The 26,598-nt window shown below is 42.8% G+C and overlaps 1 long non-coding RNA gene across 1 annotated transcript; it reads left to right on the forward strand.

Moving 5' to 3' along the window:
* The first annotated feature begins 16 nt into the window (after positions 1-16).
* LOC129678608 (uncharacterized) lies at positions 17-26,598 on the forward strand. Its single transcript, XR_008720417.1, has 6 exons — positions 17-236; positions 1,931-2,012; positions 22,176-22,262; positions 23,993-24,105; positions 25,282-25,411; positions 25,529-26,598. It is a non-coding gene; the product is annotated as an uncharacterized LOC129678608 (long non-coding RNA).

Below are 26,598 nucleotides of genomic sequence, written 5' to 3' on the forward strand. Positions count from 1 at the left end.
CTCCTCCGGGCGGGGGGAGCCTAAGGAGAGGGAGGAGCTCGTGGGATGACAGGAGGAAAGGGATGCTAGCTTGCCCTGTTCAGTGGAAAGGAGAGAGATACTGTACATCCTAAGGAAGGTGGTCGTTGTGGCTCTTTAAAATCGGAGGCTACCCTGTTGAAAACGAGCGAGCATTCTGAAAATCCCGAGGAAGAAGGTCGTCACGGCCCTTTCGTCTGATTGGAAACTACCTGAGGGTAACGGAGCCCTTCTTATTAAAACGAACGACACAGTTTCCTTTAAAAGCAACTCGACAGAGGGTGATAAAAGCCATGTTATCTTCATAAGTTTAGATGGAAAATTGTATTTAGATCAGCATTTCCCAAGAGTCATAGTAATAATTTCAGTTCATAAAAGGAACAGGATACTGCTATTTAAAAACTAATAGACAGCAGATAAGCCCTGAAAACATGTTAATGGAATAAAAGCACAAAGAGTCACATACTCTCTGACTACTTTTATATACGATGTCTCGTATAGGCAAATCCTTAGAGGCAGGGGCCAGAGGGATTGGCTCAGCATGGGAACTGTGGAAGACAACAGTTAACGCGTGTACTGTTTCTTTTTGTGGCTGATGAGAAAGTGAAATTAGGGGCCAGCAAGATGACTTTAGTGGGTAAAGGCACTTGCTACCAAACCTGAGTTTGATCTCTACGACCCACATGATAAAAGGAGAGAAATGACACACCCCAGACAGATAAATGTAATCTTGTAAAGAGATTTGGGGCGGGGGTGGGGCTGGAGATATGGCTCAGTGGTGAAGAGCACTTGTTCTTGCAGAGGAATTCCCAGCACCCACATGGCAGCTTGGTGCACAGACACACATGTCAGCAAAACACTCATACACATGAAGTAAATCTAAAATATGTTTTAATGGTATTAATAGTGGTCGTGGGTGTAAAAGCTTGTGAAAATATTTAAAACGCTGAATTTTGTGTGCTTTTGAGATTTATTTTGCTTTTAATTTATGTACATATGTGCTTACATGCGGTGGATATGGGTGTTTAAGACGCCAGAAGAGGACGATAGACCCTCTGGAAATAGAATTATAGGCAGTTGTGAGCTCACCAATGTGGGTGCTGGGAGCCAAACTCAGGTCCTCTGGAAGAGCAGCAAGTGCTCTTAACCTCTAAGCCATCTGTCCATTGTGTGCTTTAAAAGTAACGACTCTTATTATATGTGACTTTCCCAACAAAACAATCAATTTAGACAAGAACCACCAAAAAGATGCTAAAACAAGAAGGCAAACAGGCGGTGAGGTCCAGCACACAGTCTCAAAATAATCCACATCACATGACACATTAATTACAGAAAAGAAAAGCCTGATACAGAAATTCAAGGAGCAGGCTCATAACCAAATGATTAAGAAGGCTGCCACAAGCTGTGGGAGGAACCACCATCACGTGCTTCTGACTATAACGCCCCATCAGTAACCCAACATCGTGTAGTACTAATGCACAAAAATACATAATCTACATTTGAAGTAAGCAAATTTAGGTTGGACTTTGTGGTAGTTTGTGTGAGAATGTTTCCTATAGGTTCAGGTATTTGGACACTTGGTTTCCAGCTGGTTGCTGTTTGGGGGTCCTTTGGGAGGTGGAGCCTGGCTGAAGGATGTCACTAGGGGTAGGCTTTGATTGTGTATAGTCTCAGCCAACTTCCAGTTCATGCTCTGGTTTGTGCTTGAGACTGCAGATGTGGTCTCTCAGCTTCCCACTCCTTCCGCCGGGCTTGCCACTTGATGCCACGGCTCCTCACCACGATGGACTCCTTTTTTTTACTATAAGTTGCCTTAGTTGTGGTAGTTTATCACAGTGACAGAAAAGTAACTGACACAGACCTGAACTTACAATGTTTCTGTCTTTGCCTCCCATGATTCCATTTCTTAAAGGTTTCATCCATGATGACCACAGATTCCAGTGCACGAGCTGTAGTGAACACACTCAAACCATACCCATATCATAGGAGGGTTGGTGAGTATCCAATATGTATTTTAGGTCTAACTTTCTAGATGTGTGCATATTATAGTGTGTTAATTTTCTCTCCACTAATCGACTGTAATCTTACTTTTGTGCTTAGGGCATTGCTACCTCTTCAGAGAACCAATTACAATTTAGTCTAAATTGAAATAATTTTCTCCTACTTTTATTAAATTTGGAAGCTTTCTAGATGCATTAAGGTGAAATAGAATTTCTATAAGCAGATAAATGCTTTAAGTTCATTAGGAGAACGTTCACTTCATATGCAGTTGTTTGTATGAAGTGACCCGACAGCAAGCAATCCTCTTCCCTTACCTCTCCACATGTGGACAACTGTTAATAGTCAGCTCTGTTGGTCTTAACTACGGAATACAAGTCAGGGGATAATTTTAAGCAGTTCCTGCCACTCAGCTCATTCAATCCACCCTTCCATTTCCCATGCATGTTTGGGGTAATATGTTTTGGAAGCACTTGGAATTGAACTCATGGCTCTTTGTATGCTAGCCAAGTACTCTACCATCCAGTGATAGCCACAGCCCATACACATAAGGAGAATTTCAAAACAAATGGTAGTTTCGTTTTAATTTGCAAACTCAATCTTCTCAACCAAAACAAACATCTGCACTCTCAGGAGAAGTTCGAATTCCAAATGTAGTTTTAAGCCAACCAGCTATGGAAGACACTTCACAAGACAAGGTGGGGATGGATGCATACTTCTCAAGATCCATGTTTCCAATTTCACGTTTGTGAAGATTTGAAAGAGAGCGTCTTCCTCCATAGCTGGATGAAGTGAGACAGTAATGGAGTGTTGCCCTTAGTTTGCTCACGTACATACTTAGTTGACTGGCGATGGGGATGGAGTCCAGGAACTGGCTAAGACAGGCAAGTGCTCCCCCACTGAGCTACCTCCTCAGACTTATTTGTTTGCTTATCATTTAATTTTTGCCTGTTTTTGTGAGATAGAGATTCACTGGCCTTAACCTCGTAATCTTCCTGTATGCTACACAGGCTTGCACTACAATACAGCTCTGGACAGAGCTGTATTCTACTGATTTCTTTTGTATTTTTTTTTTGATTCACAGAATTAAAATAAAATTACTGTAATGCTGACACTCTGTGTCATTCCACTCACTCCCTTCCCATCTTTCTGCCTTTCTGATCAGGGTGTGTGTTGGGGATATGGTGAGGCTGGGTCTGGTGGAATACGATGCTAAGAGATCTGACTTTTTCAATGGCACTTCCACAAGGAGTTGGGTTTATAAAAGAGAAAGCTATAACCATACTTTTTCCTGGTTCAGGTTAGCAGACCTGTATTTAAAAGGAATAAATGAGCTCTTATCCTAAATAGTAAGAGGGTTTAAGTTTTTGTGAATTTTTATCAGTTACATTAAAAAAATACTTATTCATTTTGTTTTATGTGTGGGTATTTTGCCTGTATATATAATTGTGCACCATGTTTGTGCAAAGCCTGCAGAAGCCAGAAGAGGTAGTCAGATCCCCTGAAACTGGATAGAGTTGTGAGTTGCCATGTGCGTGCTAGGAATTGAATTTGGGCCCTCTGGAGGAGCAGGCAGTGCTCTTAACTGCTGAGTCATCTCTCCAGCCCCAGCTATAGTTTTAAAGATTCATCTTTTAGGAATGAGGAGATAACTCAACTGGTAAACTGAGTTTGCCAGGCAAGCATGAGAGCTTGAGTTTAGATTCCCAGGACGCACATAATAAGCCAGGTACTGCAGCATCCTCGCAGTGGGAAGGCAGAGACAGGAGGACTCCCGGGACTTGGTAGCCTAGCCAGTCTAACTCCAGATTCATTGAGAGGTACTGTCTCAAAAAATAAGGTGGAAAGCAATTGAGAAAGACACCCAACAGAGACCTCTGGCCGCCACATACATGTACATTTGTGCAACACTTCTTTGCATATGTACACACACCCCTAATCTTTTGACTAGATGAGACATTTCCTATCTTTGCTAACATCTAAGATTGTATTATTAGATGCATTTAAAAAAATTAAAATCCACTGAACTTCAATTCAGGATATGTTGCTGGCTGATGGAAGGGTGAAGCTCTAGGAAGAGGCTGAGATAGAAATGTTTCTTGTAGCGGGGACTGTGGGAGTCTGGCCGCTTATCTGCTGAATTGGTCTTGTTGATCTGGCTGGCTGCACTGACACCTTATTTCCCTTAGGGCATCCTTCCTGAAGGTGTGCGTTCAGAACAGTGATTCAGCTGACAGCATTTCTCTGCCTTTAGAAAGGTGTGCAAACACAAACCGTGGGAACACGTAAATGGGAGACGGTACTTCTGATCCGAAAGATCAGAGAAAGCTTCACAAAGGAGGATATGCATTCACTTGGCCTCAAGGGATGGAGGTGCCATCTTTTTGTTATGGTGACACAATGCCTGGAACAATCTGCTTATAAGGAGGAAAAGTTTATTTTGGCTCATTGTTTCTGAGGTTTTGGTACATGCTTAGTTGGTCCTGTTGCTTTGGGCTTATGGGGATACATATTTAAGACAGACTAAATTAAAGACTAGAGAGTTATTTCTTAGTTCTAAGAGCATTTTAATGGGACATGGTAAGGAATTATAAATTGATATCTGAATCTCAGTATCTCAATTTAACCTCAGACCAACTAGACACAATTTGTCTGTGTCCTCTTGTTAGCAATTAGTATCGCTCAAAACTGTGGCCAGAAATTAGCACCAGAAGTGTCTGAAGTGCTTATTTAAAATTGAGATTCCCAGGCCTTGCTCGAGATCCACCAAATCAGAAACTGGATGTGTTTCATGTTTTCCCTGAGTTTCTTCATTATACCTAAGGTCACCTGTTTCATAAGCATATTACAGAGTCAAACTTTCTATTTTTGTGTTTGCTTCCCACCATCAGTGAGAGCTGCTGTTTTAGGTTGTATAATTGCCTAGTCAGGTTCGCAGTACTGTAGAGCTCAGTTTTGTTGAACAGTTAACTAAGAATATTTCTTCTTTTTGCCATTTCCTTCTTGCTTTCAGGCAATAACACCTACCTTAGTTTTCATAAAGCTCCAGGGAATAAATAAATCTGACTTTTCTGTTAAATAAGTATTTAAAGTCCCCCTGTATAGATTTGTCTCAAAACCTTGTCTTTTTTGTGTCTGAGTGTTCAAGTATGTGACTTGATGCACTGGTGTAAAAGTACCCTTTATTTGCCTGAAGTGATTGTCAGAGGCTGGCTTACTGCTGAACAAGCTCACCCTTTTCTGAACTCTGGCTGGCTGGTTCAATTCAGCTGTTCTGGCTCAAACTCCTCTCCAAGCTAACTGATTAAAGAAAAAAAAATCTGGCTTCTCTCAGCTTCTCACTGAATTACTCTGCTTGGAAAAACTGCCTCTGAATGCGGAACAAACTCAACTCCGCTGCACTGCACTTTCTCAGCTGAACTGCACTGACTCAACTCCACTCAGCTGAACTGATCTAAACTGCCAAGAAGTGAACTGCCACCGCACTGTCTCTCAACTGACTCCCCACCCACTGCCAACCGACTGACCTCAACTCATTCCCATGAACTCTGCCTCTCCCTGCAGGCTTTCGGTTGCTTGGCCACTCAAGCTGGTCTTGGGTTGAGGACATGGAGGAAATGAGACAGACAGACTCTATTCTTCATTGGAAGATCAGTTCTACATCCATATTTACTCCTCTTGCTGCCCTCTCCTCTGTCTATGAACCATTCTAATGCCATTTAAGGAAACAAGTAGGCTTTTTTTTTTTTCCAGATGACCTAAATGCTATTTTGATCTACTCTGCACCTGTAATTCACCAAGTAACCCAAGTCAAGCTCAGATTTCTCTCCTCTTACCAAGTATTGCTTGAGAACATTGCTACCTTGTGAGTGCCTGGAAGAACCAGGTTGTGGTTCTTTAATAAGAGGGAATGCAGGGGAATGAGAAACATATACTTAGTGGGAAAATCAATGGGAGGACTGAAGATTATATTGGCTCTTTCAAGTCACAGTGACGTCATTTGGTGCCCTAAATTATTGGTTACCAAGTCATCAGTGCTTATTAGAGACAAAGATTCCTGGGTTCCTCCCTCGGAGATTAAGGTTCAATGGATCTGGCTGGTCTGGGTCCTAGGAACCTGTATTGAACTAGAAGAAAGTCCTGGGTGTCAGCAGGTTTGGAAAACTCAATCTTTAGGAATACATTGCTGAATAGTGGCCTCAGGACCTGAGTATACATTTTACTTGGTACACTTTTTTTTTCTTATAAAAATGTATTGACTCAACATTAAAGGAAACTTTAAGATATAATCTTATATTTCTAGCATTATACTATATCAATTTCACTTTTCTATAACTCTTTATAACAGTATTTATATATATATACAAAAATATGCAAATTCAGATTCTTGTAGTGAGGCTTTCTTTCTGTCTCTTTCTCTCTTTCTCTCTTTCTTTCTTTCTTTCTTTCTTTCTTTCTTTCTTTCCTTTCTTTCTTTCTTGTTGCTGTTTAGAGAAGAGGCTGGCCTTGAACCTGCTGTGCAGCTGAGGCTGACTTTGTATTTCTGCAGTGCGCCCCACCATACCTGGTTATAGAATGCCATAAAGAATGCCAGCCTCTGGATGCTGGGCAAGCACTCTCCCAACTGAGCTCCATCCCAGCCGTGTTTGTCTTTTGCATCAAACATCAGAAATACTTTTCTTCTGATGTCACATAAAGCTGCTGACTTAGACTATTTAGGTTGCTTGTAACAAAAGTGTTATAACCTGACTCATTCACCGGCACCACAAGGGTATTTCTTACAGTCCTGGAGGCTGAGGAATAGAAGATACCAGCAGACTCAGTGTCTGAAGACAGCCCACTCTCGTTTCATGGCTGATGCCTCTCATCATGTCCTACACAGTGAAAGGGAGAAACAAACTTGCTTGGACCTCTTCTTGTCATCGTTTTGTATTTTGTTTCATGTTCTGAGACAAGGTTTCCCTATTTGGTCTTGGTGAGTCTGGAACTTGCCATGTAAGCCAGGCTGGCCTCAGACTCCCAGAAACCTGCATGCATTTGCCTTTCAAGTAGTGGAATTAAAGGTGTATGTCACTCTATCTGTCTCTCTTGAGCCCTCAGATAAGGCACTAATCCTGTTCATGAGGGCTCCTCACTCATGAGGCAAGAACTTACTAAGACTCTCACCTTTTTTACAAGTTCATGTGTGTGCACACGTGCATGTGAAGTCCAGAAGTTTGACGTCCATTGTCTTTCTCAGCGTCTGTCAGGGTTACTTTATTATTATTATTATTATTATTATTATTATTATTATTATTATTACTACTACTACTATTAGTGTTAATTTTGTTTTGTTTTTGAGACAGTTTCTCTACATATTCCTGGCTGGACTTGAGCTCACAGAGGTCCTCCTGCCTTCCTATGCCAAGCATTGGGATTAAAGGTGTGCATCGCCATGTCTGGCCTTTATTTTTTTAATTTTTAAAATTGCATTTTTGTGTTTGTGTGTGCATGTGTGAGTGTGTATGCATGCATATGTGCACACATGCGCATTTGTTGCCATGGCATGGATTTGGAGTTTAAAGGACAACTTGCAAGAATTGGTTCTCAGCCAGGTGGTGGTGGTGGTGCACACCTTTATTCCCAGCTCAGGAGGCAGAGGCAGGGGGATCTCTGAGTTTGAGGCCAGCCTGGTCTACAGAGTGAGCTCCAGGATAGCCAGAGCTACACAGAAAAACCTTGACTCAAAAAACAAAAACAACAAACAAACAAACAGTAAAGAATTGGTTTTTTTCCTTTTGGGTCCCAGCGGTTGAACTCAAGTTCACAGGCTTGACAGCATGTGCCTTCACCTTTGTGCTACCAACCTTATTGTTTGTGACAGGGTCTCTCACTGAACCTGGAGCTTGCTGACTCAGCTACACTGACTAGGCAGCAGGCCCTAGGGATCCTCTTGTCTCTGGCTTCCCAGACAGGAATGACTGGTGTGCACCACAGCACTGGGCTTCTTGAATGGATGCTGGTGAGCCAAACTCAGGTCGTCAAGCTCACACAGCAAGCCCTGTGCCAGTGGAGTCATTTCCAGCCTCTTTCCACCTTTCAGTATTATTCTGTTGATGATTAGGTTTTGAATTATGAGTTTTAGGAGACGACAAATATTCAGACAATAGCAATCAATTGTTACATTAAGTATGAACACTTTTGCTGTATTTAAGGTTTTTTTGGCATTATAAATGATGCAATAGCTTATATTATAACCTCTATATAAAACTTTTTGCAGTATTGAGGATCAATTTTTGGATAACTTTTCAGGATTAATATTAATAAGTCAAGGAGTCTTCATATCCTAAATTCAGAGCGATTAATATTGGAACATGACATACTTCATCGCTGGTAGAAATTGGGTAACTATTTTCATTCTTAAAATGCATGTAAACCTTCTGCAATACATTGACTCCACATATTTATACTTAAAATGCATTTTTTTATTTGCATAACAACTATTTGGTGGTACACAGTTTCCATCAGGATACTATGAGGGACACACACACACACACAAACGTTCTGTGGTGCTCAGGGTGGAGCATGAGGGATGGTGGGTGACTGTGCAGGTGCAGAGGCAAGGCAATTTTAGGCAGTGGTGGCAGAGGGCATGATATGTGGAAAGTAACGGAGACCAAGTGGACTTGGAGGGCAGTAACGAGGAAGCAAGATTATGCTGTGGCCTGAATAGCAAAGGGGCCTAGTGCAAGGTTATGTTGGGGTTCTTCAAAGAAGCTGAACCAAAGATTGTGTACACACACACAAAATGACATGGATGCATGTGTGTGTATGTATATGCATGACAAATCACAATTGAGAATTTTCTCACACCCAAAGGTTTGCGCCCCTTTGTAACTCGTTTCCATTTCCTATCCCCTTGCAACAAGCAGCCTTTGATGTTCATATTCATTCTGTAATTGTCTTAAAGTATTTGTTTGTATGTTTGAGATGGTTTTACTCCGTAGCCCTGGCTGGCATGGTACTTGCTATGTAGCCCAGGCTAGCCTCAAACACATGTCAATTCCCCTACATTAGCTTTTCAAGTGCTGGGATTGTAGGTGTGAGGCCTTATGCCTGGGTACCCTAGAATTTTACATAAATAGAACTACAGACCCTTGGGAAACAGATAAATTGGATACTATACATTGCCTGGTTCAGGCTTCACTGTTTTTCCATCCTGGGGCCAGAGTCCAGGGACTTCTATTCTAGCCAAGTGTTCTACTACTAACCACACCCTTAACACTTGTGTTTTTTGAGATGGGTTCTCACTGTGTAGCTCAGGCTAGTCTGTAACTCATTGTGTAGCCCAGGCTGACCTTCATCTTGAGGTTCTCCTGTCTCTACCTACTGAATGCTGATATTACAGGCAGGTGCCACCACACCTTGTTACTTTTTTTTGGTAAGCTTTGAGGTCTTTGTCCTTTCTGAATAGTGATAGGAATCTGAGGTCCTGTCCTCAGAGGCTGTGCATGGCCCCATTTTTTCTACTCTTTATGGTCTTCAGGGTCAGCCCTTCTCTGTATTTCCTGCATCCTAACAGGTCTTGTTGATAATTGGTTTAAAGTTTTTTTACAACAAAAATATGCATTTCTCTTTTTCCACGAGGAATGGTGTGGTACCATTATAATGTGAGTTCACACCTCAGTCACCCTTGAGAATCACTCATCTCTTCTAATGAGCTGACCAAAGACACTGACTGCTAAAGGATGTTCTCAAAAGACACAGGACAGCGTTCCCTCATCCTGCCTCTCCTTAAGTGTGTGCCTTTTATGGATACCAAATATTTAACGATCCCAAACCAAAGCAATTACTCATGTCTTTGTTTTACATCCCTTGGCTTCCTGGTATTATTTTTAATAGCTCCTCCATAACCATATAACAGCTTCTCTTAAGGTCACTGGGCTCCAGGAAATGATGACCATTTTAATAGGCTAGCCAATGACTTCAAACAGCTCCGTGGGGCAGGACAGTCCCCAGCTGGGTTGTTGAGGTTGGCAATGGAAGAGATTTAAAAATAACCATGTTGCAGACACAGAAAGAGAAGATGTAAGTGTTGGAATCTAGTGTGCTTTAAGGGGAGCCATATACAAGCTGACTGGCGAGATCCCAGCACGCGCGTGTGCGCCCACACACAAACATACGCACAAACACCCACAGAGGAAGTTTAACGTCGATGAAGCAGTTTATTTCTTTAGGGGGGTACTTTCTCTTTTCCTTCTCCGTCTTTTGTGTAGTGTGCGTGTGTTCACGTGTGCGTGTGCAGGAAGCCAGAGGTCAATCAATGTCAGGCGTCTTCCTCTGGTATTTTCCACAAGGTCCATCACTGAGCCTGCAGCCCAGTTTAGCTGGGCAGTGGGCACCAGAGATCCACCTGTCTCCGCCTCCCCTGCGCTGGGGATAAAGACGCGAGCCGCACCCTTGTGGTCACGCTCAGGACCTCAAGCATGCGCAGCAGAGACTTTACCCTCAGACCCTGGTCTCTGCTCATTCTTCTAAAGAGCCGTGCTCCAGCAGCGGTTTCAACGTCTGTCTTCTCTTCCAACGCGTCTTCTCACAGCTTCTCAGCCCATGCACAAACCGCCATGCAGCAGACGTCAAAAGGAGGAGGATTTTTATTTTTCAGACTGAGAAATAGAGAGAAAAAAGGGAAGAAGACCTTCTGGTTACTGTAAAACCCATGTAGGAGTTGAGCGAGCAGCAGCGAGCCGATAGCACTGTTTCAAGCCTCCCGCGCCGCTCACACCCTCGGGTGGCTTTCTTAGAGGGTCCCTTCTAGAAGGGGGTCGATACAATGTCTTGTAGTATAGAGTTTACAGGAAAATTTCCCCTGGGTTCAACCAGGAATAAACATTCTTTTTTTTTTTTCTCCGAAACTAATGGCTTTAATCTCCGAGCGCATTGTCGTCGAGTAAAATTGATCCTATATTCTTCCTTTGTGGCGGAATTGTTAACACCCAGAGTGCAGCTTTATGGCTGCCCTATGAATAAGACTTTGCAGCTCTCATTTTGTTCGTAGCTTCGTGTGCTCGTAAAAAATTTATACTCCCTTCACTGTGATGTGCCCACTTATTTATTTATTTATCTATCTATTTATTTTTACTGCTGTGGGTTGTTGTAGAAGAATTCTGATACTGTACACTGTCTTTGGTAAACAATAACATAAATAAATAATGGAGTTTTTATATTGAGTTATTTTATGTAGACAGGTACTTTGTCTGCATGTCCATCTGCACACCAGAAGATGGCATCAGGCAGCTGTGAGCTACCATGTGGGTGCTAGGAATTGAACTCAGGACCTTCAGAAGAGCAATGAGTGCTCTTGACCACTGAGCCACCTCCCCAAGCCCCTGAAGGAAAGATTTTAAAGGAAGAACTATTGATTTTAGTAGGAATTTGGGGCCCTGTTTAATTAACAAGTAATTTAACTTTTTCTTGAGAGCAGGCTGTTGCAGTGTTTTTAATGCATCCATTCTGAATTCTGGCTAATGGCAAGTTCAAATCTTTCCTAATGCCTGGGCAACGTAATGAAACCTTGTCTCAAAAACAAACAAACAAACAAAAAACAAAACAACAACAACAAACTACAACAATAACAACCATGAAAACAAACCATTCAAATCTTTTCTAATTCCTGATTGATCTCCAGTATTTCATCTATGCCTGAGTTTCCTTGTATGCAGTAACAAAAATAACAATTTTTTAAATCAAATTAAATTAGATAAAAAAACGTTAAGCACATAGAACTATGGCTGGCATACAGTTTAAGGTGAGCATTGCTAGATGTTAGGAATCACTGCTAAGCTTTGTCAGTTTTTCTTGTAGGACAGGAAGCTCAGACCCTTGACGGTTTTGTGCTTTGCAGGACCATCTCCTTTTGCTGTACATAAGGTCCAGTTGCTAATGTAGGTTCTTTGTGTTTAGGATGTCACTGGCTTTTTGGCACAACATAGCTAATACAATAATTATGCATATTACTGTGTGACAAATTACCTCCGAATTTGTTGGATTAAAGTAAATTATAGAGGGTTAGAGACATGGCTAAGCGCACTGACTGCTCTTGCAGAGGACCTGAGTTCAACTCCCAGCGCCCAACTGTCTGTAATTCCAGTTCCAGGGGCTCCGATGCCCTCTTCTGGCTGCCTTAGGCATTGCACACAAACGGCGTACCGACACACGTGCAGGCAAAACACCTGTACATTTTTAAAATGTAATTTAAAAAATTCCCATATAGCAAGAGCCTGAGAAGGGCTTATCTGGGCCTTGGGTTTCCAAATCTCACAAGGCTACAGTAAGCCTCAGCTGGAAGGCTAAACTGGGGAAGAGCCACTTCCAACCTAACTCACCTCTGGGGTTCCTCCATGTGTCACCTGAGGCTTCCTTCAGTACCTTGCTATTTGTTCATCAGAACCAGCATGAAGAGCATTCTGTGATCAAGACAGCAGTCACAGGCCTTGGTAACTTAATGTTTTGAAGTTTTAAAAATGTGGTTTTTACTTCTGGTTATTAAGAGATGACTGCTACCTCCTTGGAGTTTCAGGAGTGACTTTGTTAGTCACAGCGAGCCCTCAACCACACCTGAGTTTACTAAGAAACTGGCTCGTGGTGGGGCACATACAGTTTCAGAATCTGGGGGACTGTCCTGGGAAGCCCAGCCATCTGATTGATTACAGGGTTAGAGCCTTCAACTTGACATTCAGAAAACAGACAAGGCTTGAAGTCAATCAGTCCAAGTCAATCATTCAGTTATGAAAAGCCTGTGAATTCTCTGGATACTGAAGTTCAGCTCATGACTATAGTGACGAACCAGAAGATTGACATATCCTGACTCAGCAGACAAAGTCCAGCACTTAGGAAGCTGAGGTGGGAGAGTCTTGAGTTCAAGGCCAATTTGAGTACTGAAGTGAGTTTGAGGCTAACCTGGATACATGGCAAGACTGTCAAAAAATAAAATAACAACAGCATCAACAAAACAGCAGAAAACAGCTGAGCATGGTGGCACACACCTTTAATCCCAGTTCTTGGGAGACAGAGGCAGGCAGATCTCTGTGGGTTTCAGGCCAGCCTGGTCTACAAAGTGAGTCTAGGACAGCCAAGGCTCTTGTTACACAGAAAAACTCTGTCTTGAAAAACCAAAACCAAAACAAACAAATAAACAAAACCACAAAAAGCACACACACAGCTAAAAACAAAACAAATAATAAATGCACAGAAAAAAAAAAAAACAACCAAAACTCACAAAGACTCCAAAGAATCTCAGCATGTTCAGAGACCAAAACAGTGACAAGAAAAGAAGATTGCTAAAGAAGTTTATGATACATATTTATAGCTTTAGTTCTTGAGAGAGCGGAAGTGAATAACTCATTTCGAAGTTATATACTTGTCAAAATGTTTTGAGTTTCCTTCCTCCCTTTCCCCTAACTATGGAAAGTGAAGTGCTACAGTACCCCCTTGGCTCATCACTCAGAGGGAGGTGAAGTAATTTGTCAGGTCATAGGTCAAACCAAGACTTTAAGTCTGGTGGACTCCGCAAATGCCCACCGATGCCCACTCCTCTACTCATTTCATTTTATTTCCCCATTAGCCTGGCAGCTCCTGGACACCAGCCCTGAAAATGCTGCCATTGAGGATGGCATCACATATCTAATGCCCACTAAACATTCACAGCATAGATAAATGACCATCAGGCCCATTTTACCAGAGAAGTTGGTGGATGGCTACTTGATAAGCATTAAAGCTTACACATACTTGCCGTTAGTATGAATATCTTCGAATGGGACCCAATTTAAAAAAAAAAAAAAAAAACTAAATTGAAATTTCCATTAGAATCCAGAAAGACAGTCCACAAGCTTTATGAATGCTAAAACCCAGTTTCCTTCCCATTTACATTTAAATAGTTCCAACACCTGAAATCTCATTAAAGCTTGAGCTTTGGAGAGGGAATGAAAGTCTGTTGTCATCAAGAACAGGGCTTCTAGCTAGAAGCTAGTCCCCACTGCAGTGATCCAGGAAAAGTGGATTAGTCCTTTCAGGCTTCGGTTTCCTCTATAATACTAATACTAACAACAACAACAAATCCAGCAATGTAATGCTCTTCCTAGAGAGTCAAAGTGACAAACATCAGAAATGTCTTTAATGTAAAGGAAATTTGTGATCAGGTTAGGCTAAGAAGCCATCAAATAAAAAATGATGTGTTCCTTGTGTTCTACAGAGTCAGTTGTGGGCTAGCAGCAGCTCATTGTAAGTGAATTATTTTATGGCCACATTCTGAACTCTTGCAGGAAATAAACAGTTCTTGTCACAATGCTTGACACACCCTTACATCACAGCACTGGGTCTGACAATATCACCTTCATCTTTATCACTTGAAAAAAAAAACCCACTTCCTCTAAGTGTTTACAGAGCACACAGTATCCCTTCCTCTGCTAAACACTGGCCTCTTCATACATATTTTGAATGTAAGTCTTTAGACACAGAGAACTGCTGAGCGCCCTTTCAGTGTGTTCTTTTGCTGGTTTTATCTCCTCTTCCTCCTCCTCCTTCCTCCTCTCCCTTCCTCTACCTCCTCCTCTTTCTTCTTTTTGTACACCACACAGGTCATTCAGTTTCTCCCTGAAGATACTATAGTCACGCTGTACCTTAAGTATTTCTTGGAAAAAGACAAGTCTAAACTAGTTACGCCACCAGAGTGAACATTCCCAGTGCACCCACAGGAGCGTGCCATCATTTTGTCTTTGAGTAGGTCAAGTGCTGTGGTACCATAACTCATGGGAGATTCAGCTCTAGGCTTAGGCAGCTGTGCTTCTTTAATATGACCAAGGACTCTCCAAATGTTACAGACTTAAGATTTCTTGGGTTTAGGGTTTGGCTGCTCTTTGACTCACTTTTTTTCTGTTCTGTGCTAAAATGTATCTCTGACCCGCTGAGCACTTCACCAGCTGGATTAAGGCAACATGAATCTAGGTCATATGAAGTGATGTGCTGTTCAGGGGAAAGGTCAATGGAATATTATATCACCCACCAGAGCACTCATTTTGACATACTATCTTATACCTATCTTCCTGTCCCTCTCTCGAGTGGGCTTGGGAGGGGAGGGACTAGCGAGACATTCGTGTGTCGCTAGTATCTATGCCTGCTTGAAGTTGAATAAATCTTTGTCAGATGACCGAATAAAATGATCCTAACAGATAAGTTGGCCATAATGAGAAGTCAGTGTGGTTTGGTCTGTTCTCATTTGCTATCTACAATCTTCCTTTCCTGTTTGTCAGTCTTCACTTTCTCTGTGGCTTAGCTAGAAGGGCAGAGGGCAATTTCCTCTGAGAGACCCTCACTTGTGACTTACTGTAACCCAAAACAAAAGTATTTGCCAAGACAAGGAGGAGAAGGGGGTAAAATAATAAAGCAAGGACAATGTTCTCAGTTGGGCGTGATGGTGAGCGGCGGCAATCCCGTCATGTGGGGGTGGGGACAGGAGGGTCAGGAATTCAAGCTCATTCTCAGCTACAGTTTCAAGTACTATCCATTAAAAAAGAGGAAGGACTAAAGAAAGAAAGAGAAATACCATTGGGGCTGAGAGGTTGTTCCCTGAGTCTCGCTGACCAGCCAGCCTAGCCTGCTTGCCACATTCCAGGCCAGTAACAGACCCTGTCCTAATGAAAAATAAATAAGGAAGGATGGCACCTAAGCGTGTCCCCTGTCGTTATCCTCTGGTGACCTTAGATGAGCGAGCATGTGTGCATGCACATCCCACAAACCTGCACCCGTGAGCACATAAATGTGCACACATACACACAAGAGAATACTTTAACTCTGGGAGGCTTTTTCTGTGTGGTGATGGCTTGGTTTCTATGAGGAGAGTCCGGTATGGCATGCCCATGAGCTAGCAAATGTTTCCTTAGAGGCTCTCCAGGAGAGTTCAGCCACTGGTGGGTCCTTGCAGCATCTTCTGGGTAAGGACCAGTCAGTCAGTCCTCTAGTGTTCATAGCTACTTGCTCATCCTGTCTCCAAAACTTTCAAATTCCTCAAGCAAGCCTGCTGCTGGTCCGTCCAGTGCCACCTACTTGGATACAATTCCAGTTTCGACAACGTGGATGGAATCTAGGGCATGAAGTTATTTTGAAGATGAAGTGAGCTAGTAAGTACTTGGAATCGTGCCATGAGAGTTACATAAACATTTGATATCATTATATTTTATGTTGACTAATATTTTATGTTGACTGTAGCAGCCCATGCACCTTCCCCTTTCCTTCTTTCCTTTATTTTGTGGAGGAGGAAAGGATCTTTACTGGAGAGTGAACTTGGAATCTCATTTGTGCAAGACAAGCTAACCACTGAGCTAACATTCTCACACTCCTTTTTGCTTCTTTTTTTTTCTTCTTTTCATGTGCTTGAGTATGTGTTATCTGCATGTGTATGTATGTATGTTCTTACGTGGTGTGTGTGTGTGAATGTTTACATATGCACACTCATGTTGAAGCCCGAGTTAGATGTGTGTCCCCTTCCTTGACCATTCTTCCTTATTCCTTTGAGGCAGGGTCTCTCAGTCAAGCGCAGAGCTTGTTGATACGGCTAGGCTCGCTGGAATCTTGCGCTGAGGATCCTCTGTTACCCCTTTTGAGGCTAGAATTACAGGGACAGATGGGCTGCCACATCCACTTAGCATTTACATGGGTTCTAGGGGTCCAAACTCCAGTCCCCTCGCTTGTGTGGCAAGTGCTTTAACCACTGAGCCACCTCTTTCTTCTTTTTAAAGGAGGCTTTCTTTTGAACTGGTTCCACTAAGGCTCCTAAGCTGACTTTGAACATGCAAATCCTCCTGCCTCAGCTTTACCAGTAGCTGGTATTATAGGTATGTGCCACCACTCCTGAGGGGGGGGAAAACAACTCATGATTTTGCTAAATTTTCCTCAGCAAATAGAACAGACATAGTAGCAGACACTGGTGGGCATGTAAGCATGTCTATGCAACAGTCACAGAACATTTGCTTGCTAGATAATGAGGTACCTAGTGATTGCAGCAAAGGCTGTTCCAAGAACATCACCATCCTTTCCTTCTGGCAACAGACCAAGACCTGGCCAATAGGATTGTCCAATCAGTCCTTTTGGCCATGATAACCCAAGGCTGACCCATATATTTGTTTTTTTTGTTCAGGTACTGGGGTAGCCTCAAGCAAAGTGAACCAGTCCTCAGGATTCTGCTGGAGGCAGAAAGGAAGAACATGCTAGTTTTGAATTCTCAAATCCTAAAGCTGGAAGTGGAGGCATGGCGGAGACGCTCGTGGAGACAGAATGTATAGGAAAGAGAGGGTAGCTCTTCCTCATGGTCATTCTGACTCCACTCCTGGATACAAATGAGTGGATGAGTTCCCATATGTGAGCTGCAGTGAGATGGAGAGCAGGCGTTGTGACTACTTGACTCACAGCTAAGATATCCAAACAGATACTGTTTGGCTCTTAGAGCATTCTGACAGGTGCTACAGAGTGCTAGATCAAGATGTCAGAGAATGGATTATAGAGCCACATCCTGAAGGATGCTTATGAACTAAGCAGGTTATGGGCAAGTGTAGAAAGGGATGAAGGTAAAACCAAGGAAGGGTACCACCTTCGTATGATGAAGTAGTAGAAGGAAAATATGCCAGAGAGATGGACCATTCAAGAATTCTCATCTCTTTCTGATTGCTTTGTCTTGCATCAAGGTAATGAGATCATTAACATACGTGGTCTGGGGGATGGCTTTCTATTTTAGAAAGCACATTCTGCACAGAGTGAATTGGAAGGGTACAAGTCTAGAAGCAGGGAACCTTTCCAGATGTGTAAGACATTGATATCGCTGGCCTCAACTGAGATAGAACAAGATGGAATTAGAGCAAAGTGCCTGAAATCCAGAAATCTCCGGAAGATGACTTGGTGGCCTGTGGTGACTGGCCCTGCCTCCTCCTTCCCTTTGTTCTAGTTAGGTACTTAAACACGGGCCTTTCCTCTGGCCTCCATTTCTGGCCCATATCTCAGCCTTGAGTACTGGGCTTGAGTATTGAGTTCATCATTATAGGCTCTTCTTTCCAGCTATCTCTCTCTCTTTTTTTGTTGGTGTTTTTAATAAATTGTTTTAGTTAGTTGGCTTGGTTCCTTCATACACATATTCATTCTTGTTTTAAATTAAATTTTTTTACGTTAGGCATAGTGGCTGATGTCTATGATTTCAGCACTTTTGAGAGGCTCAGGATTGTCACACGTCTAGCCTGACCTACATACTGAGACCTTATATCAAAAGCAACAAACAAAAATTTAGCTCATAATTTTTGTTGTAGTTATTGTGCATGTAAAGAGTTGTGTAATCTACACAGTTGGCTACTGAACCTAGTTCTCCAGCCAGAGACAGTTTGTAAATCTTTTTTTTTCTTTGATGAGTGTTTCTCCCTCTCAGGCCTCATTCCCACTAAAGATTCAGTCTCCCACTGCTACTCCCAGCCCAGTCTCCCTATTTCTAAATACCATGGATATGCTGTCATAGCATTTCTATTTTGAACATTATCTAATGACTTCCTAACATGGGAGAGAAACATTTCATTGAGTTTCACCACTGCCCCATCACGACACTACCAAATATATATGTATTTCTCCTGTTCTCATCCCAGCCGGAAGCTAGACCACTCCCGTCCCATTCTGGTGGGAGCAGGCTTTCATGTAAATAATACTTGCCGGTGAGCCGTGTGGCACACGGTGATCACTTGCCCTTTCTTACACAACATTTTATTTTCTCTGAGGTTAATAATTGCCATGTTCTTCTTCCCTTAATGTCTTCTAAAGTATAATTAATTTAACCACAAACTCTCCATGGCTGTCTAAATCTTCTCCCCATTAGCGTAGACTTAGCATTAATCTATCATTTTCATCTTCTTAGAGAAATCTTTCCTGTGTTCTCCCACTTGCTCCAGCCTGACTAGGCTGCTCTCTGAGGCTCTGAGGTTCCCCCCCCCCCGCCGCCCTCACATCTTCAGTATGATCCGAGACAAACTCTGTGCCTGTGTCTCGAGCTGAATTTTATTTCTTCTATCTTCTGTTGACTCCTTGACTTGCTGGTATGTGTTCAACACAAGCTTCCTGAGAAACTGGACCAAGGACATAGGTTCAGACAATTTATGTCTAGAAACTGAAAACACCTTCATTCTTTATATTTAATATTGTTTTAAAATTTTGTTTGTATGTATGTGTGTGCACCTGCACGAGTTTATGGGCACCACATGTGTGGAGGGACTCCCATAGAACAGAGGGTGTTGAATTCCCCATGAGGACAGTTGTGAGCTGCTTGGCGTGGGTGCCAGGAGTCAAACTTGGATCCCCTGAAGAGCAATAAGCACTCTTAACCACTAAGCCATCTCTCCAGCCTCCTGGCTTTACATTGAGTTGATGGTCAAAGCAGAATTTTAAACCATAGATCATTTTCCCTCAGACTTCAGAAAGCCGGGCTCCTCTCACCCCAATTTCCAAGCATTCTATCTTCTGATTATTTGTGTGTGACCTGCTCTCTATTCTGCAAGTTTTTATGATTTTCTCTTTATGTCTGTGTCCTTAAGTATTGTGTATATGTGTGTGTGTGTGTGTGTGTGTGTGTGTGTGTGTGTGTGGTTTCCTATGGCTCTCTTTTTTCTTTTTAAACCAGAAATAGTTATTTTAACTATTCATTTTAGATTCAGTCTACAGCATAGATCCTGTACAGAGATGGTTCTGTCCAATACAACCTAAAGTACCACATTCCTCCTTCTGTTCACTGGAGAATGTTACATTTACTTTCCCATGTGTTGGATAACCAGTCAGTGTGCTCTTTCCTGGGGAAGACTATTTCTCCTTCTCTCAGCATTCCTTAGTGGTCTGTAGCTCTTTGAAGCCTCCTGGTCCTTCCCCTGGGCACTTTGGAAAAGCTTGTCTATTGTTATTCTTGTTTAGCTTGTATTTAGGCAGTCAGGTTGCTGAGACTTTGTGGGTATAGAATGAAGCTCTTTTTTTTTTTCCTTAAGCTATTGTGCTGGGCATTATGTGTGCCCTTCCCATTTGATAACAAAACTTTCTGTTCTGAAAAAATTTTTGGAATTATTTTTTGTAGTTTTTTTCTATTTCTCTTATTTCTTTTTTCTGTTAATTTAAAAATGTTTTCCTTATAACTTTTCCTTATTAAAGTGTTGGATGGTTTTGAATATTTATTTTAATTTTCTCATCTCCACAATCTTTTTTTTTCCATTTCTACAATCTTATGCTTCCTTTGTCATTTCAATTTACTTTCTGAGGAACTTCTTCACCTGATTTTCCAAATCTTATACTGCGATATTCATGCCTGCTAATGGTCTCTAAACTCTCTCATTTTTGTATCTTCTTGGCTTTCTGAGATGCTAAATGTAGTTTTGTGGTGATGACTTTCAATTTCTCTCTTTCTTCTTTTTTTGTGATCTGTCTCATATGCTGGAGACCTGCCTGCTTGATCTTAGATCTGCACATGTTTCTACAGAAGACAGCCTGGCAGTCAGCTTAACAGCTCTGTACATGTGGGTGAGGCTTGTTTCTGGCTTTCATCCGTTTTTGAGGAACATTTAAAGTCTGACTCTTTGCCCTTGGGTTGTTTAAAGATAACCCTTTAATGCTTGGTAGGTAAGAGGCTGATCTGAAACCCCCTTTAATTTCCTAAAAACATTCTCCTAACCCTCAGCAGTGCCCTACTGTTCACATAGTTTCCCTTCTGTCAAGTGAGCATGGCTTCTGCTTCAAGCTACTGCCCGGAGTTCCTGTCTGGACTTAACCTGTCAGTCCTTTCCTCCCAGGAATCAACACACCTTGTTTCTAAAAGTTATTTAGTATTTGATTATCTATATGTGTCTGTGTATGTGTAGAAGCATGTGAGCGCAAGTGCGCACGGAGGCCAGAGGTATTGAATCCCTCTGGAACTGGAGCTCCTGGTGGGGGAGTTCTCACATGGGTTCCGGGACTCAAACTCAGGTTCTCTGCAGGCGCTGTTCACACTCTTAACCACTGCACCATCCCTCTGGCCCCTATTAATCTGGGTCTATTTTCAGCTTACCTCACACTTCTCATTCCGGTCTTCCGCCTGACTTTGGGGGAGCATGTTGAATTCCTTGTTGTTTCCCCACTGTTGGCCTAAGGACTAATTTTCTCAGATGAGCTGGCTCTCATTTGCCTGTCAGCCTTTAAAATTCTAAAACTGTGTTGATGACAATTTTTCAGTCACAGCTTTTCCAATCTGACTGTTGTAAATCTGTGTCTTGGAACAAAACAAAGCAAAGCAAAGCAAAACAGCACATGTCAATTTATTAGGATTTTAAAAGGAAGCAAAAATAAAGAGAAGGTCAGCCTGCCCTCCTAGTGTTCCCCCGCCATTAGACTTCCTCTTAGCCTCTGGGCAGTGGCTAATCTTTTTGTCAGCTTGACACAGGTTGAAAGAGGAACCTCAGCTGAGGACCCCCTCCCTCAGATTGACCTGTGGGCATGTCTGTGGTGCATTTTATTGATTGCTAATCAATACAGGAGGGCCCAGCTTACCGTGAGCAATCTATCCCTAGCAGGTAGGCCTGGCTGTACAAGAAATGTAGCTGACGGTGAGCCAGAGAGCAGTGCTCTGCCATGGCTTCTGCTTCAAACTCCTGTATTGGGTCTCTGCCTGAACTGTAACCTGCAAGCTGAAATAAGCCTCTCCTTCCTGAGCTGCTTTTGGTCATACTGTTTATCACAACCATAAAAAACAAACAAGGGCTCTCTGCTTTTCTGGAACTGTTTCTTGTTCCTTCTTCCTTGAAGATCATTATTAAATTCTCTTGGCCTTGAACTCCTCTTATAGGATCTTTCAACACTAAAAAGATGAAATCCAAAGAGGTAAATGCAAAGTTCTACATTCAGAAAGAGACCAGCAATTAAAGGACAGAATTAAAGAAGTATTGTTTACTCTTCATAGGGAGGAAATTGCATAATACCAAAATAATTCAATGACATGATATGACTGTCCTTCAGATGGTGAGAATGTGATGTGGGCTATGCTAATAGGAGCATAATGCTCAGGACAGGGGAGAGGAAGTGTGTTTGGAAAGGGCTCCCCCTCCTCTTGCTGTTTGCCAGTGAATTCTGTGGCATCCTCTCCACAGCTCTTTGACATGGATAACAACAGCTTACGACAGAACTGGAGACGAGTGACCAGGCAGAGAAGTGGCTAAGAAGTTCAGATGACGAAGGTAGGAAGCAAGTGACAATACAATGTTTGGACCTGGAATACAGGAGGGAAATGCCAAAAGGCACTTGGATTGAAGGAGTGGGTGTGGGTGATGTTGGAAAGGATAGAATTTGGATCATGCCGGAAGGAGGGTGTCTGCTGAAAACACAGAGAGGACCGTTCCCCTACTAGAAACTGTCTAGAAAGGGTAGGGGTTGGTAACAGGAAGTTCTCCCTGTCACTGGAAGGTTAGCGGTTAAACTGAGTAACTTGTAAGGTATTTTCTGGTCCTGAGTATGATCTGGAAACACCTCCCATGTTTTAGAAAGAAACTGGAAGCAATCTGATGAGTGCCTGGGCAAGTCCTGCAACCGCACCTTCTGCTCCCGATGGAACATTCCTTCTGTCCAAAATACCTTTGTTGTTCCAGACAGCCAAACACATTTGAATGCCTAACACATGGAGATACATGCGATTGCACACACTGGCATTTGTAAATTATATTTTCCTAGAATTTATGCACTTCTTGTAACTAAGGTCTTAAAGGAACAGTGAACTTTCTGTCCCTCTGGCATAAGTGGCACTGTTGGCACAGCAACAGGTGACAACACAACCCTGCCTTGGGAGCAAACACCCGTTTTTAAGGGATGTCCTGAGGTTGAAAAGTGTGTCACCTTTTAGAATTCAGCTACCTTTAATTCATAAAACTCGCATTTGCAATGAGGAAATGTAGGTTCTTAAGGAAGCCTTGCACGCTTATTGAACCTTGGCTACTTCAGATTAACAATGTCTCTATTGTTCTTACTCTGTAAGGATTGGCCTGGCCAAGGAGTCCAAAAGTGAAGAGTAGTAACTGAGCAGAAGGCAAGCAGTGTGCATGCAAAGCAAAGTTTAAGGCACGTGCCCTTGCTAGAGGTCAAGGCTGAGTCAGGCATTGCAGAGAGAAGTCACAAGTTAAGGAGCAGACCAAAAGTTCTGATCTAAGCAGCCAGGGCCCCGTCACCTAGCAGCACATGCATCTGAGTCTGAAAGTCGTTTGTCTGTGGTTATCTGTTCAGAGAAGAGGTCAGATCTAGGTGGGGTCTGCTGACCTAATCAGAAAATAGGTCAGAAAGAATGCTGCACTTCCTCTTAATTATCCAGGAAAATGCAGTAGGGTGACCTCATAATTCATAATTCTCCCACCCCAAACAGCAGTTAATTCACTGCCCTATACTCCTACCGGGGAAGGCAGCTCCGTGTAGGGCATAGGAAGAGGGCAATTAAGATGATAGATTCTTAAGCTTCAGTTTCAGGTCTTGATGTGCAAACTTTGAAACACCCTGTCCTGTTTGACCATCAGACATAAGGCACACTCGATAATGGCCAGGTCTGACTCCGTGAGCTCCTTTCCATCTGTGTGCAAGTTAAAAGCAAGGTCTTTGGGCTGGAACATGGGTCAGGAGGTTACAGCTTTTCTCTGCATGACTAAATAGCATTTATTCCCAGGCAGTATGGATGACCACAGATGAAACACTTTGTAAGCCGTGGCCAGGCCACTGAATCATCTGGCTTGGAAGGACAGGCAGCTATTAACGTAAACACAGTGATGAAGGGAGGCCAGAAAGGAAGCACAGATCACCTTCTTTGTAAAGCTTTTCATTTTCTTTCCTTAGACTCAGCTTATTTTTAGGAAGTATAATTATTCCTCTTGACCCAATCAAATAGCTTCTTTTCTTACAATTGGTTTTTTTTTTTTTTTTTTTTTGGCAGGACTTGAGTATAATAACCATATTCCAGGAGCCTTCCTGGATGTCTCTGAAATGAGAAGGAAGGAAATACATAAAGGACTTGTTTCAAAGAATGGCTGCAAAAACCTTCAAAGGGTATTCAATTTAATTCTTCTGAGTCACAGCCTCTCTTGGAGTCTGAACTATTTCAAAAATTAATTGACTTCAAAATATCTGTCTCTGTCTGTCTATCTCTCTCTTGCTCACTCACTTTCCCCACTGTTGGAGATTGGACCTGAGGCTTTGTGCATCCTAGGCAAATGCTCTTCTATTGAGCTGTACCTCTAATCACTGAACTGTTTTTCTTGAAGACCCCCATAGAAAAAACTCTACCCAACCCAGTCCCACAGACACACACTTAGGAGTCAGGCTTCTGGGAAGCTCATCCTACTTCCTTCTAGGGAACCTTCAAAAAAACAGCAATGACCCTGAGAGCCCTTGTGGGTTTACATATTCCACAGGAAAACACACCAATCACACCTTCTGTTGGCCTCACCTTAATACCGGAAGTAGGTTGTCATTATGTTGTTTAGGCTGGCCTCCAACCCTGGCTCAAGCGAGCCTGTGCGCCAGCTGGTAATGCAGCCCTAATGCCAGTTCTATAGGAGATGTGCACAGCTGTGCTTGGCAATTACAGAGGAAGCTGGAGCCAGAGAACTCTCTCTCACTATTAGGCCGTACCGCTTTCCAGACAAAGTTGATGCTTCCTCTCCCGGTAGAGATGCATCCAGACTGTGGTTTCTGTGGGCGGAGAAGAGTTCCTGGACAGCCCACAGCCTTTCCTTTAGTCCAGATGCTCGGAACCCAAGGTGTGAAGCTGGTGTGATCTGTAGCTAGCTTGATCCTGAGATGGGTTTATAACTGAATTCAAAAGACATTAGGTAAAAGCAAACAAGAAAACTCCCCTAAAAAGAACTGCATTTCTCTTTGTTTTCACTTCAAGACAACATAATGGCGATGTCAAAAGGGGCCTGTGTTATGTGTAGCTGCATGAATTATACCCAACATTTCCCAAAGAACAAGGCCAGTGAACAGTTTTTCATAAGCTGGATGTACTTCAGTGGTAGACAGAGCACTTGTCAAGCTCTGCACTTGATAGAGGTGAATGCGGAAAGGAAAATGGATAGATGGACGGATGAATGAACTAATGAATGAATGAAAGAATGAATGAATATATAGTAGGTCGCCTACCATTGGGGACATTTTCAAAGCCGGCATCTCCGGTCCTGTCCCAGACTGACGTGAACCTATCTTACTGTGTGTCTCATGCAGCTCACAGCAAGTTGGGCAGGAACTGACCTCATGAAGCCAGAAAGGCCCAAACATGCCTGCTCCAGTTTAGACCTGAAGAAGCAGCAGCCCTTGGAGGAACTGAATCCTCAAGGGCCGTCTTCTGACACAGGTGTGGGGGTGTGGAACTGATGAAACACGACGGGGTCATCCTTTATCACCCTCCTGTATGGGGGCTGGGGCAGGCATTTAGCAGACTGCTTAGGATGCCGCTTCTTTTCTTTTGCAGCATTCAGGAGCCAGCCAGAGAGATGCCATGTTGGGCTGCCTGGGCATTGACAGCACACTCGTGGTTACTTTTCACCCCATGCTTTTGACTGAAGACACGTAGATGCCCTCTCACATTGGACTTGTGACGGCTTTACAACCCTCTCTCCTTTCCTTTTTTTGTTTTGGTTTTGAAACTGGATCTCACACTGTAGCCTTGGCCTGCCTGGGACTCACTGTCTAACTCAGGCTGGACTCAAACTTGCCACAGTGCTCCTGCCTCAGCCACCCAGGTGCTGGCGTTATAGGTCTGAGCCATCCCTCCTGGCTTTTGTTGAACCACTCTCGCTTTGCGCTTTATGAGTCAAGCTTACTAATCTTTTTGTCTTAGTTTGTGTCTGCCCAGGACATTACTGTCCCTAAAAAACCTCCTTGTGTTTGCTGTTGGCGTCATGAATTACTACTCAGAATATCAGACGGGCTTTGCACGCGCTGGCCTCAGATGTGTCCGGCACACTCTCATAAACATGGCGTAACGACTGTGCCCCTGTCATCTTAGTGACTCGATTCAGCATCTGCTGGGCAGTTGGAATAAAGATGTCAGTCTCCTTTATGTGTTGTCCAAACCTATGTCAAACTGGAATTCACAACTCATTTCCCCAAACTTTTCCCTAAGTTTCTCCATAGTGGAGAATACTGAATAATGATTGGGTTTGAAATCTGGGGTCCCTCCTCCCCTCCCCCAGTTAATGTACCAAAGTCCTATGACTACAATACGTGCAAAAACTGAGCTAAACTATAAACCTGACTTTTTCCCTCTGACCACCTGAGTTTGGTCCCTCAAGGTTCACTGTGGAAAGAGTAGACCCAATCCTAAAAGTTGTCTGCTGGCATCCACACACACAATAATAAACATAAAATAAAATTTAAACAAAGATCTGGCTAGTTGTGTTTCAGACCTATGATGCTAGCTAGCACTCAGAAAACTGAGGCAGGAGGATTGTTGTGAGTTCAAGGCCAGCCCAGGATATATGGTGAGTTACAGGCTGATGTGATGTTATGGGCTACAATATGAGACTCTTGTTTCAAAAA

Source organism: Psammomys obesus, unplaced genomic scaffold (genome assembly GCF_907164565.1).
Source record: "Psammomys obesus unplaced genomic scaffold, mPsaObe1.curated_primary_1811, whole genome shotgun sequence".
Classification (NCBI taxonomy): Eukaryota; Metazoa; Chordata; class Mammalia; order Rodentia; family Muridae; genus Psammomys; species Psammomys obesus.